We start from the raw sequence: 15,543 nt of genomic DNA, 5'->3' as shown, positions 1-15,543 counted from the left end.
CTGACCATGGCTGTTTCTAGTTACTTTGACACGCTCGACAGAATTTAAGTTATATAAATCTGTTAGGAGCGTACGTCCTCGACCTCTGCGTGTCCCACCATTTTCAGCTGAAAAATAATATATTATTACTATATTGAAATTTAAAAATAAATCAGTAATAAAATTTAATACAATTTGTAAAATAAACTTAACATTACTTTGAAATTCCACAGACTCGTCAAAGTTCTCCGGCACGCTTGAAGATCCAACAACTGTCTGCTGTTCAGTACTTACTTCTTCCGAATTTGTAGTATTCTGTACAATACTAAGATCTCTTAAGTACTTACTTTTTCCTGCAACACATAAAATAGTTAAAATTTTAGTAAGAAATAACAACAATAGTAAATATAAAATAGTTAAATTATATAACATGACCAATGTTAAAATTATAACATTACATATAAATAAAAAATCATAAAATCTTACTACATCATAAATCGTAAATATCTTCGTCCACATCCTGACGAACCCATTGAAATTGTGTACTAGTACTAGGGATATTTTCATTTAAGTTTTGTTCTGGAAAAGGCAAAGTTTCTGATCTTTCAACGATGTCATCTCTACTTCCATTCCCCATGTCAAACAAGTCTCTAGGGGTGTTTTGGAGTACAACGTACCAACCCTCATCAATTGGATCTTTCGAGTAAAAAACTTGTTTAACTTGAGAAGAAAATACATACGGCTAGTCTATCAAATGTTCTCCTGTGTGAATTAATCGAGAGAAATTCATCATTGTAAAACCAAACTGATCATTTTTAATTCCGCGAGCAGTATTAGCATCAGCCCAATCACATCGAAATAAGACAACTTTCCATTTTCCATAGTAATCCAACTCAATAATGTCGGTTAGAAGTCCGTAATACTCCATATTTCCCTCGACAGGATTACTGTCCCTAGCACTAGCGTAACTTGTAATTAAAGAATTAACAACTACTCCACAATTTTGAGTTCTCCTCAATCTCTCGCGATATTTGGTACGAAATCTGAATCCATTCATGATGAAGCCACTATATCTTTTTACTACTCGATTCGGACCTTGGGAAAGCCATTTAACTTCGTCATTAACGACATTCCCACTTCAAACCTATTGAATCAAAAGTAAATTGAGTAATTGTAAATGTTATGAGAAAACATTATTATTTGTCTATAAAATGTTGAGTTGCATATCGTTTGGCTTAACCATTCATGAAAAGATTCTGCGAAAAACCTATTAATCTTGCGATGTTGTAATCTTCGTGAGCGTGAACGAGATCTTAAGACTTGTTTGTACTCACTATGTTAAAAACATGTTTAATTCGTTAAAAAATAAACAAATCAAAAAAAATATGAATATTTATCATATTCTAGAACTTACTTGCGTCATTGTTCAAGTGCATCGTGCTTGATTTCAGATCCAATGGTCTGCTCAGGAGCTTTTTTCAACTCTTCAGTACCGTCAAATAAAGCCCTTTGAAATCTATAGCTATGATTTTCATCTAACCACCGACGATGCCCCATATAGCAGAACTTCTTCCCATTATATAACCACTGTGAACACGTTTGAGTAGCACAACAAGGACAAGCATAACGTTCTCTGGTACTCCAACCAGATAAATTCGCATATGCCGGGAAATCATTAATTGTCCACAGCAAAGCAGCACGTAGGTAAAAGTTCTCCTTTTTCAATACATCATTCGTCTCAACACCCGCCCATAATTATTTTAACTCTTCAATAAGTGGCTGCAGATATATGTCAATATCATTTCCAGGGCCTTTCTCTCCGGGGATAATCATAGATAATATCAAACAAGATTGCTTCATGCAGAGCCATGGAGGCAAATTATAAGGAACAAGGACCACAGGCTAAGTACTGTACAAGGTGCTCATGATTTTAAAAGGATTAAATTCGTCAGATGCTAACCCGAGCCTTACACTCCGAGGATCACTTACAAAGCTTGGAAATTTATTGTCAAATGATTTCCATGCTAAAGAATCTGTAGGATGCCTTAATAATCCATCATCTGTTCGTTGATCATGATGCCACATCATAAACTCTGCTGTCTTTGACGACATGAATAGCCTTTGAAGCCTTGGGATTAGCGGGAAATATCGCAAAATCTTGTTCGGCTTCCTTATTGACTGTGGCCCATATTCATCCTCATTAACATCTTCTGCATCTCTATTCATCCAACGAGATTTACCGCAAACATGACAAGACTGTTATCACCCCAATACAACATGCAATCATTTAGGCAACTATGAATATTGTTGTACCCAAGGCCCAAATCTTTTATCACTTTCTTCATGTCTTTACATGATTGAGGGATTTTTGCAAACGGGAACATTTCTCTCAAAAGCTCTAACAGCATTGTCAAAGAGTTTTCGGTCCACCCTCCCAAACATTTTAAGTGGAAAAGGTGAATACAGAATGACATTTTCAAAAATTTTGATCCCTCATAAAGTTCTTCATTCATTTCACCAAGTAACGTGTAGAACTTCGCCGCTTCTTCATTCGGTTGTTCATCCGGTACACTTCTTCTTGTTTCCATAAAAGTATTCCCACCGATATTATAATCATCGGATGCAACATAGTTTGGTGGAAATGATAACCTTCACTCCGCATATTAAATGCATTCCGTATCATACCTTCCATGTCATCTTCTCTAACATACTGACTGTAACCACTATAAGGATAACCCGGATTAATCGTCGAAGAGGCTCCACTAGGTGTACACTCTCCATGGAAAATCCATTTTTATACCCCCGAATGAAGCCATCAACAATTAGATGTTCGTAGACAACTTCACGATAATGCCAATAGATATTGCCACACTTCTTACACGGGCAAAGAATCATATTCTCTTGGCTTGAATTGTGAAATGCAAAATCTAAAAAAGATTGCACTCCATTTTGATACTCGTTGCTTGCCCTTGAGAAATTCATCCAAGTCCTATCCATTTCGTAGTTGTTGAAGTCTAAAGTTGGCAATAAGTTACACGGGTAAGTTGTTTATTATGTAAGTCTTGATATGATATATTTTTATGTTTTATGTAAGCTATGTAGATTATGCAAGTTATGAAATTTGAACTTTAAACTATATGCTTTTAAGGAAATTATTAGATTAAACTACATGTATTAGTTAAGTTATGTAAGTTGTTATGTACGTTATGTGAGTTATGTAAATTATGTAAGTTTTATGAGTTATGTAAGTTGTTATGTAAATTATGTAACTTTAAACTATATGATAAATGCTTTTTCCAAGTCTTTTTGAATTTTTTAAGATTCATCATACGTGGCGTTGTTACACCTAGGGAGGATCCATTATATCTTACAGCTCGATATAAGGCAACCCGTCAGGTTTCCAGCCTATATACTTTGAATCTTTAAAATATTTAAAATAAGGTTGGAGAGAAGGTCAGCTATTGTTGTAATTTTAATGGACAAGCAAGCTACATGGTAATAAATATTCAATAGTAAATGAGCTCGATAGAACTTTTTTCAAGTCTTTTTGAATTTTTTAAGATTCATCATACGTGGCGTTGTTACACCTAGGGAGGATCCATTACATCTTACAGCTCGATATAAGGCAACCCGTCAGGTTTCCAGCCTATATACTTTGAATCTTTAAAATATTTAAAATAAGGTTGGAGAGAAGGTCAGCTATTGTTGTAATTTTAATGGACAAGCAAGCTACATGGTAATAAAATTAATTCATACTTATTCATACTTAAGTTGAATCAAATAATAATTAAGTTGAACCAAATATAAAAACTTATTCATACTTCAAATAATAATTAAGCTACAAGAATCAGGTCTGGTTCAAGTTTATTTAAAGGGCTGCAATTCATACATTTAAAGGGCTGCAATTCATACATTTGATTAATGTTATGAAATAAAGGGTGTGCTTGTTTTTCTATCCCATAAAGGATATCCCACATGCGCATATTACTATAAGTTGAACTATACCTCATGGTTAAGTAAGCAAAATTGTACATACACAGACAAGCATATCTAAATAACCAAATTTCACTTGCAACTTAACCAATTCATACATTGCTCACTTGACTAACATTAATCATTTTTCATGTCATTTAGCCAAATCAAAACATGTCAATTTCATATGCTATAAATCATGCTGAAATTTCATATACACAAGTAAATCAATTTATATATATTCGGTCATTTAATATGACTTCAATATAACAGTTAAAACATATTCATTCTTGCCATCGTAAACCAAACATAAATAGTCAAATATCATAGCCGAACATACAATAACATGTATATATATATATAACAATTTGACCTTTACATCCCAAATCACCAAAATTCATGACATAAGTACATATGTATTCATTTATCTATCATCAACCAAATATAACAGCTCATCACTGCCATTTCCCAAACTAATAAATAAATAAATAAATTATAGTCAAAATGTAATTCAATAATAAACCATACCCAAAACACATCCAACAACCATACTTAATTCACTTGAGCCGAATTATAACAACCACAAATGCATATTTGTTAAGTAATTTAAAGTGAAAATGCATAGAAATAAGGAAAAAAATTTAGCAATGAAACCTGTACCTAGAACAGATGTCAATGGCTGTGGTGTATTTAGTTGCACCAAATATTAATTCAGGTGCTCGATAGTACCTAGAACAGATGTAAGATTATAAGAGTAGCACCAAATATATTTCAGTTTAAGCAAATATAAAAACTTTATCTATAGCAGTACCAAATATTAATTCGAAGATTAAATGGCAGCTTCAGTTGAACCAATAGTGCAGGAGGAGCAGGAAGCAGTAACTGAAATACGTACAACATTAATTCACTAATACAGACACATGGAACTATATCCTAAAAGTCAAAACACAAGGAATTAAAGTATATGTACCATATTTAGTATACAATATAATATTACTTCATATATATTACTTCATATAATTATTATAGTAATAATTAAATTTATTAACAATCGTCATAGTACAAAAATAGGGAAGAAAAAATTAGGTTTTGGTTAAAAGCAGTCAAAAAAATATTTTTGTACAAAATTAATTCAAATACTATGATATATTAATTTGGTAACAGGTACTCGGTATCATGAAGTTTAGTACATTAGTTAATATTGTAAAATAGAACAGTTTCTAAGTAAATCTTGACAGAATAACCCAAACAAGAAGGAATTATATAACCAACCTGCAGCGTGCAAGAAGTAACAGATAGGCATTTGATACTTGATAAGGATGCTAACAAACTGATACAAAAATTATCAATCTGAATGGCTGATCATTTTTTCAATTGCTCCCTGGAATGCATTGATTTATCAAATTAGATTCAATACACAGAACATAAATGTAAAAGTAATTAAGTAAAAAACTTACTTGGTCTCAGAAACAGATACAGAAGAATGACCCTGAAAAAGTTTAAAAATTAAATGTCAGCAAAATCCAATTGATTTGTACCAAAATAGATCATCTTCAAACTACAACCATCTAAATTGAAAATTGATATAAGGCATAATGTGAGTAATCCAGTCAATGTTCAAGATCAAGTGATGGAGAATTGAAAGACAATGACATTTCCTTAGTAAAACTTCATGTCAGTTTTGTGATATAATTCAGTCAAAATAAACTTCTCAGCCCAAAAATATGCAGCAGTTGTTGCAAATGTTTTGCTGTAGTGTGCATTGATAATACATCAAAGCATAAATTTATAAAATTAACTTAAAATATTTTGATTTCAAGTAACTTCATTCCCTTGCTCGATTATAAAAAGCAAAACTTAAAATAAATATATTTTTTTTGAGATATTACCAGTACAATCCCGTTTAGAACTAAATAGCACATTCAAATAATTATAATCAAAATATAAATCATTACAAAATACAATTAAATTGATAATCAAAACATATTCAAACCTAAATCCTAAAATCTAAACCATCGTCAACAAAATAAACAATTTTTTCCCATTTAAAGGAGAAATAAATACCATTAATTGTCTATGTTGTGAAAATCGGACCTAACCAGCTGATCAATAAATTGGGTCAGAAATAGTATAGTATACCGATCCAAAGTAAGGGAAAGAACCCATATGAATTGGGATAAAATTTGATTGGTTGATGACTGAACCAGATTTTATAAATTTTTAAAATTTATAGAATTATAACAAATTATTTAATTGAAAATAAATTGACAGTTCGATCGATCGAACTAAGAATAGATGACTGTGACCATTTTGACCACCAATTTGAGTACAAAAACATTTTTTATTGTTCAAAATTCAATTTTATCGTTAAACTAAAATTATAAAGCAAGATTTTTGGAATTGAATAAGAGGGAAAGATATAAAACAAGTACTGAAAGTTACCGATTGGTAGCGGTAGAGAAGAGCGAAAGTGACGGTCGCAGTAGAGGAGACGGCGATGCAGCAGGTCGTCCACTCGGAGTCTTCAACGGCAGTCGGAGTCTTCAACGGCAGAAGGATATTTTGATTTTGATTTGGGGAAATATTTAGGGATTAGGGGAAAAGTTAGGGATTTGGGGAAATTTGGATGGGGGAAAACTAAGTTATTTCGGGTTTAGGGTTATGGATATACTGGATGGAAAAAAATGACGACGTTTTCGTAAAACTGAATCAATTTGCGGTGTTTCTAATAAAACGCCACTAAAAAAAATAACAAAACGCAGACGTTTTGTAAACATTTAACTCATATTTGTGGCGCTTCCGGATAAAACGCCAGTAATATATAGCTTATTGCGGCGTTTGGAACCAAGCGCCACTAATAACATTGCCAAAACGGCGTCGTTTACTGAAACTTGAATACAATTTTGCGGCGTTTTATATAAAGCGCCACTAAAAACAAAGAATAAAATGGCGCCGTTTAGAAAACAGATAACACAAATTTACGGCGTTTTTGTCAAAGCGCCACCAATAACAAGGATAAACAGTGTCGTTTCTTCAACTCGTAATACATTTTGTGGCGTTTGTAAAAAGCGCCACTAAAAACAAAACATAGAACGGTGCCGTTTTGCTGCTAATGTATGACCTATTGCGGCATTTTGGAAAAACGCCACTAAAAACAAGGATAATACGGTGTCATTTTTTGGACTCGTGATACACATTTGTGGCGTTTTGAATAAAAACGCCGCTAAAGGCTAACATTTTGCGGCATTTTGTAGAAAACGCCACTAATTACACAGCATTAAACGGTAGCGTTCTAATATCTTTTTAATGCATATTAGTGGCGTTTTTATCTATTGTTTAACTTAATTAAAATTTCATTCACGTTATACCCTAATCTAGATAGCCAAATTTTAATGCCCAAAGCTAACAACTAAAATGACAGAAGAATATGATTGTTAAGACACTTGTTATTCGATAACTCAAATAAAATGTTTTCAAAGAACTAAATTAGAATATTGCTAACCATAATTTAAGAGAGATAATTATGAATTCCAAAATAATTTTTTTCATAAATCTAAAAGTAAACATGAAATATATATTGAATTCAAAAGGAGACCAATTAACATTTTGATATATTAGTCATCCATCTGTGAAATGCATCATTTTGCCATTTCACTTTTTTTCCTCTTTTATTGTTTGTGAAATTTGTTTTAAGGGTTTACAAATTTAGGGTTTATAATTTTACGTATAAAGGTTTAAGGATTTAGTTTTTAGAGTTTGGATTAATTTTAGGGTTTAAAAGGTTTATAGGTCATGGGTTATGATTTAGGGGGTTAGGGTTTATATTTTAGGGTTTAAGGTAGTTTAAGGTTTTAGGATATTGCTTTAGAGTTTAGGGTTTAAAAAAGGTTTATAGTTTAGATCATGGGTTATGATTTAGGGGTTAGGCGGTCATGGGTTTATGATTTAAGGGCTAGGCTTCATATTTTAGGGTTTAAAGTAGTTTAAGGTTTTGGGATTAGCATTTAGGGGCAAAAATTTAGTTGTAAGTGAAAATGCAATCTGATGATCATTTTCATATTGGAACAGTATAAGTCCCTATAATTTTCCATTTATAATTTATTTTTAGGGTTTAGAGTTTTAATGTTTATGTAGGGTTTAATTAGACCCTTATAAGGATTTAGTCTGTATATGGTAGGGTTTAAATGAAAAAATTTTCATTTTAGGGGGGCCGAAATCCTTTCAACCCCGTAGTTATGTCCCTAATTTAATATGATTCAATTGAGATTGTAAAAACTCGAATTCAAGTTGAATTTGTAATTTGAGACGTAAAGTTTTAATATTTAAGTTGGATTAAATTTTATAAGATTCAAAATAAAAATCAATGCATTAAAAAGTAGTTGATTAAGTTTGATATTGGGGAGGGGGAACTAATTTTGGAAAAATACTAAGGCATTTTGGGGATAACAAAATAGAGTAGTTAAAATAATAAATATTAGCGGCACTTTTACAAAACCGCCACTATAGCTCAACCTTTTGTGGCGTTTGGAACAAAAGTACCACTATATCTCAGTTTTTTGCGGCATTTTGAAAAAACCGCCACTATTTCTCAGTTTTTAGCGGCGTTTTGGATAAAAACGCCACTATTGCTCAGTTTTTAGCGCGTTTTGTTTCAAACGCCGCTAATGTATAATTTTTACGGTGTTTTTCATTAAAACGCCACTAAAAACGCCGCTAAATGTCTGTTTTCTTGTAGTGCTTCTACATTTTAGATTTTTATTATACACATCAATTTCACATTATTATTAACAAAATTAAACACTTAATTACAATATTACTTTATAACCTAAGCTTAATAACTTAAGAAAAGGATGAGTATCCATTATATTTAATGGATGCTTTACAACACTAAATCAAGCCTCCACAAGTTTTATTCCATCATAAATCAAGCTTAAACATTCGCTAACCACCATTTCCTCATTTTTCATAAACCAAAAATATAACCAATAATTAATATAAACTTTTTCTAAGCTTTTTCACATCATTTCTCAACAAATATCAATTAATGGAGGTGTAGGAAACCATTTTTTACCATTATTAAAGCTTTCTTACTCTAGCTTCATCTTCTCTCACAAAAGCTCCATAAACTCTAAGCTGAAATTGGTAAAATTGATGATGATGATGATGAGTAGTTTAGGAAGTAGTTTTCGTAGAGGTTTTATCAAAATCTTAATGTGGATAATGGAAATTTTGAGATTAATTAATGACATAAGCAAGTAAATGGAAGAAGTAAGTGGAAGCTTCCATGTTTTTTACTGCTATCGTTAGAGAAGAAGATAATGAGTTGATGGGTTTCTTTTCCATCTTTAAAATACCAACAATGGGCTTTGGGTGCATGTTTCCATTAATTCAATATACCAAATATCATATTTAAATGTTATTTCCATTATTGAAGACTTGAGAATTGACTAAATTATCTTTTTTCAACAAAATTATTATTTTGCCCCTTTTTAGGGACTTCTTCTCAAAATTGAATACTTAGACAAACTTAAGTTCATAATTCATCATAAATCTTCATTATAACTCCATGAGTAATGAAAATCTCACTTTGACTCTTTTTCCAACAAAAATGAGAAAATTATAATTTAGTCCTTGTACTATTCAAATTTTCCAATTTAATCCCAAAAGTGATTTTCATCACACCAAATCACATTATAATCCATTTCATGTCAAATAATCCATAATAATTAATAGTCCTTGTAGTTTTCAAAATTTGCAATTTAGTCTTTTTCTTGTTATATTTTCACTTTAGCGATTCTTTTCACATGCTTCTATCTCCAATATCAAATTTCTTTCATAAAAGTCTCATCTAAGTCATTCTATAAATTTTCTCATCAATATTCAAGCCCGAAATTATGTCACGTGTCATTTTAGAATTTTGAGGCATTACAAAAGTTCATGTATAAAATTGATATTTATCCCAAATATTTGTTTTTCCATTTTATTAGAGTTTCATCGAAGTTGATATCACGCATATTTGGGGAGGGGGGATAGAGTGTGATGCCTAATTTGCTGGTGGTACAATTTTCATATGCATCGTTGTAAAGGCATGTCGGTTGGGGATTGTTGGTTTGGCTAGTGTGTTGGGTGGTGGGATTAGTGATTGCAATAGGATTTTGGGGGATGATCACTTCAGATGAGTCATGTCATAAATGTCACTGCATAAATTGTTGAGGCCTAAAGAAGATGATGGAGAATGGTTGTTCATACGGGGGTGAAGTGCTGAAAGCCACTCAGTAAGAAGATAGATTAAAATTCCATCATTAAGAAGAAAAGTTTCTGAAGTAGAAGAAAGCCCTTCTTTTAAGGCTAATGAAGGGAATTTATAAGTAAGGTTGACTGCCTTGGCACCAAATCTTGGCACTTGGACTAGTTGTGATCTATCTTATATGAGATACAAGATATCCTTTCTAGCTAGGTGGAGAAGAGAAGCAAAAGGACTAATGTGGGTTTGATGAGGCTCCACATGTGCTTCATGAAAGGGACAGACTAAACAACTACCTTTGATGAGGTAAATAGAGACACTCCATTTTTCGAGTATTGCATATATTGGCGAGGATCACAATTGACAACGTGCTACTCATAGATGAGATTAGGGGTGAGCAAAATCCGACTCGATTCGAAAAATTTGATAAAAAATTTAAATTTTGAATTAAATAGTTCGAGTTATTCGGATCGACTCAAAAAAAATTTAAATTTTTCGGTTTAACTCGGATATAAAATACAAATTCGAGTTATCCGAAAACCCGAATAAGAAATGACAAAACTACGTCGTTTTGATAAGTTTTAATTTTTAAATTTAATTTTTTTTTCATAACTTAAGCAGTTAAGCTTAAGCTTAGTTTCTTTCTGCCGTTCCAAATTCCCACCCCCTCTCCCAATTTTTCCTCGGTCCAAATTCCCACCCCTCCCCCAATTTTTCCTTTCTTCTTTACTCAAATATTTTCATTCCTTCCCCACACCTAACGTCCCCCCTTCCATTTGTTTACTCTTTTCTGAGAATCTGATTTCATGCTTTGTCCCACGAGGCCACGACCACAGTTCCACAAGCCACAAACAAGGTTCCACAAGCCACAACCAACGTCAGTTGTTTAAGGTGAGATTGTATTCTTTTTTTAGCTTTGTGCATGTGAGTAAGTCTGTGAGTGAGTGTTTCTAGTTTTCACCTTTACATTCTAAAAACAATTATTGTTTTCTTTTTGAATCTTCTTCTTGCTTCTTACAGCAAGAAAGAGTAAATAGAAAATCGAAAACATACATAACTATTCCACTGCTAGTTGAACGTAAAGTAATGGCTTTTGTGCAACGTCGAAAGGGTCCTGAGCTTGAGGTAGTGGGTCTAGTTTAAGGGTCTGGTTTTAGTTTTTACTAATCAAAGTAATAACCTCGTCTGCTGCCTTGTATGATTTAAGGGTCTGGTTTTAGTTTTTACTAATCAAAGTTTCTATGTTTCTGAGTTTCCATGTTTTTGCCTGTCTTGTATTTTTCCATGTTTTTACTAATCAAACTAAACTGCCTGTCTTCTATTATTCCAGGTCAATTAAATTAACCATTATTAATAGGTTTAGTTTCATTTAAGTCATGCATATATATACCATTATTAGCAGGTTTAACTTCATTTAAGTCAAGCATATATATATATTAATGCATATGTATACTGTTTAGCTTCATTTAATATTAATGCATATATATAATGTTTTGCTTCATTTAAGTCATGCGCATAATGCATATATATTCCATTTAACTTCATTTAAGTCATGCATAATTGCATATATATACCATAATTAGCAGGTTTAGCTTGAGTTAAGCCAAGCATATATATATATATATTAATGCATATGTATACTGTTTAGCTTCATTTAATATTAAGGCATATATATAAAATTTTGCTTTATTTAAGTCATGCGCATAATGCATATATATTCCATTTAACTTAATTTAAGTCATGCATAATTGCATATATATACCATAATTAGCAGATTTAGCTTGAGTTAAGCCAAGCATATATATATATTAATGCATATGTATACTGTTTAGGTTCATTTAATATTAAGGCATATATATAATGTTTTGCTTCATTTAAGTCATGCGCATAATGCATATATATTCCATTTAACTTCATTTAAGTCATGCATAATTGCATATATATATCATAATTAGCAGGTTTAGCTTGAGTTAAGCCAAGCATATATATATATATTAATGCATATGTATACTGTTTAGCTTCATTTAATATTAATGCATATATATAATGTTTTGCTTCATTTAAGTCATACGCATATATATATATATATATATTAATGCATTATGCATATATTCCATTTAGCTTCATTTAAGCCATGCATATATTATATTATACATATATATAGATATATATATATTATAAAAGCCAATTAAAATTAAATTAATTTTGCAAAAGAACAAAAAAACAGAGCTTTAACTTGTTAATGCCTCATAATGTTATGGTTATTACTTTTATTTAAACAGTATGTGACAAACGTGATGGAATTTTAGTTCATTCAATTTCTATTCTTAAACATGTGGATGTGAATGATTTGTAGGCTAAAATAATTTGTTAATCTCTATCCATTACAAATATTAGTTGAAATGACTGGAAATCTCACCCCAATCTCTCAAAAGAAGTGTTATGGACTTATAGCTTCTTTCATTTTTGACTTTTGATTTACTTTATATTATTTATTGTAGACTTTATTTTATTATTATTATTTATGTGAACCACAACTCTTTAAATAAGAGTTTTAAAATTTTGGCTTTTTATTCTCATTTTTTAAAAAATTTTGTTACGTTTGCTCAATTATATGTTTCGTTAATATATTCAATAAGTTAAATTAGTATATTTATAAGTAAGTTACTCCATTGTTTTTGTTTTGAGTTAATTTTGAAGTTACTCCATTGTTTTTGTTTTGAGTTAATTTTGAACGCTTTAATTTGAATTGTTGATGGATATTTGTGTGGAACATATCTATTAGTATAAAACTTTGATGGAATTATGACCCTTGACTATTTTGTAATTTTAATTGATTATATTTATTTTTGTAGATGAATGACTCAATATCATCCCAAAAGTCCCAAAGCAAAAAAGCATTACAAGAAGCTACACCTACTTCTCCTACTAAAGTTGTTTGCATAACAAAGAAGGGAAATACTCGAAGAAAGACCAAACCAAGGGCACCTTGTTGGCAACATTTCAGCAAATACTCAACAGAAGATGGGGAGAATAGGGCAAAGTGTAATTATTGCGATGTCACCTACACAATGGAAACCGGGGCTTCTACCACCAATTTAAATAACCATTTGAAGACTTGCTCAAAAAAACCCCGAGGTAATACCTCTGATCTTAAACAAGCAGAACTTGCATTTACAAAATCTAGCCAAGAAAATGTAGATTTGGCAACTTGGGTGTTTAATCAAGATGATATTAGAGATGCATTGATTAATATGATCATTACGGATGAATTGCCTTTTAATTTTGTGGAAAGGGAGGGTTTTAAGTTCTTTATTTCTATAGCATGCCCAAGGTTTCATCTTCCATCTCGTTGGACAATTAGAAAAGGTTGTCTTGATTTATTTAATTCCATGAAGAATACATTAAAGCAATCTTTTCAAAAAGAGACAAGTAGAATTTGTTTGACGACAGACACTTGGACGTCATTGCAAAGGATATCCTACATGGTTCTAACAGCTCATTGGATAGATGATGAGTGGAAGTTACAAAAGAGAATTATAAACTTTTGCCCAATTTCTGCTCATAGAGGTGAGAGCATTGGTCAAGCCCTTGAGAAATGTCTTCGGGATTGGGGGATTGAGAAGGTCTTTGCAATTACTGTTGATAATGTATCTTCTAACAATGTTGCTGTTGATTATTTGAGAAAGAAGTTGGTTCATCGAAAAGCTTGTGTTGCGAATGGTAAATATATACATATGAGATGTGCGGCACACATTATTAATATCATTGTTCAAGAAGGGGTTAAGGACGCTTCTATATCTGTGGACCGAGTTAGAGGAGCTGTGAGATATATTAGAGCATCACCATCAAGGTTATTTAAATTTAACCATCGGGCAAAAGAAGAAATGGTAGGTACTAAGGCTCATTTATGTCTAGATGTGCCTACTAGATGGAATTCAACTTATATGATGTTAAATGTGGCTGAAAAATATGAATGTGTGTTTGAAGCTTATGTTCATGATGATCATAACTTTTTTCTTGACCTTAGTGCTGGATATGGAGTCCCCACATGTGATGATTGGGAAAATGTTCGAAGAGTTACAAAAGTGCTTGAGCCTTTTCATGAACTTACATTGAAGGTGTCTGGATCATTACATGTCACCTCTAATACTTTTTTGAAGTAGTCACAGATGTGCATTGTCTTCTTGATGGGTGGAGACATTGTGGGGATTTAGACATAATGTCTATGGCTTCAAAAATGAATGACAAGTACAAGAAGTACTTGGGTGATTCAAAAGTGATGAACTTGCTTATTTATCTAGCAGTTATCTTTGACCCAAGACGCAAAATTAATTTTCTTGCATTTGGAGTCAACTTGCTTTTTCCTACTATTGCAGATGACATTATAAGGATGGTCAATAGAGAATTGCATTATTTGTTTGATGAATATTCTGCAATTATTGAGGGAAATCATCACATGAACGTTGAAGTTGAAAGTAATTTTCCTACTAGAGCTCCAAGTTCAAGTGAAAATGAAATAGATCAAGTAAAACCGAAGATAGGCTTAATCATGCAACAATATATGAAGAAAAAACAACGTGTTGGCTTGGAAAGTAAATCGGAGTTGGATAGATATTTGGGAGAAGATTGTGAAAATAATTCAGATTCATTTGATTTGTTATTATGGTGGAAAGTTAATAGTCCAAGATTCCCAATTGTTGCGCAAATGGCTCGAGATGTGTTATCCGTTCCTATCTCAACTGTTGCATCCGAAAGTGCTTTTAGCACGAGTGGACGTGTACTAGATAATTTTAGAAGTTCTTTGACTCCTTCTATGGTTGAAGCTTTGGTTTGCACACAAGATTGGCTTCGAAGGTCAAAAGATCCTATCAACCTTGAGGAGTATGTGGAGGAACTTCAAAATATAGATGATGGTAAGGGACTAACTTTAATCCAAAAGGTTAATTGCTTATTTTATTTATTTTTATAAATATTCTCACAATTTAACTAACATTTTTCTCTTTTGATATTTATTAGAATTGTCAAAGTTATCGAAACATGAAGATGGTAACATACTTAACTACAACTCACAAAATTGAATGTTTATTTTTAATTTTTCTAGTAAAGATTTTCATAGTTTAAGAATACATTTTTATTTTTGTTACAGAATTGTCGGTACTATCTACAGTGTTTGAAGAAGATGAAGCTTGAAGATAGTTTGATTTTAACTTTTTGGAATAGATATTTTGTTAAACCTTATGAAAACTTCAACCTTGAATTTGCTTTGATTTGGTCAAAACAGTTGGTTAAACTTTGGATTTTGTTGTGTACAAAGCTTGAATTTATTTTGTTGAATTCGAGTCTTG

The sequence above is a fragment of the Gossypium hirsutum genome, chromosome A13 (genome assembly GCF_007990345.1).
Source record: "Gossypium hirsutum isolate 1008001.06 chromosome A13, Gossypium_hirsutum_v2.1, whole genome shotgun sequence".
NCBI lineage: Eukaryota > Viridiplantae > Streptophyta > Magnoliopsida > Malvales > Malvaceae > Gossypium > Gossypium hirsutum.
This window is presented reverse-complemented; position numbering follows the sequence as displayed.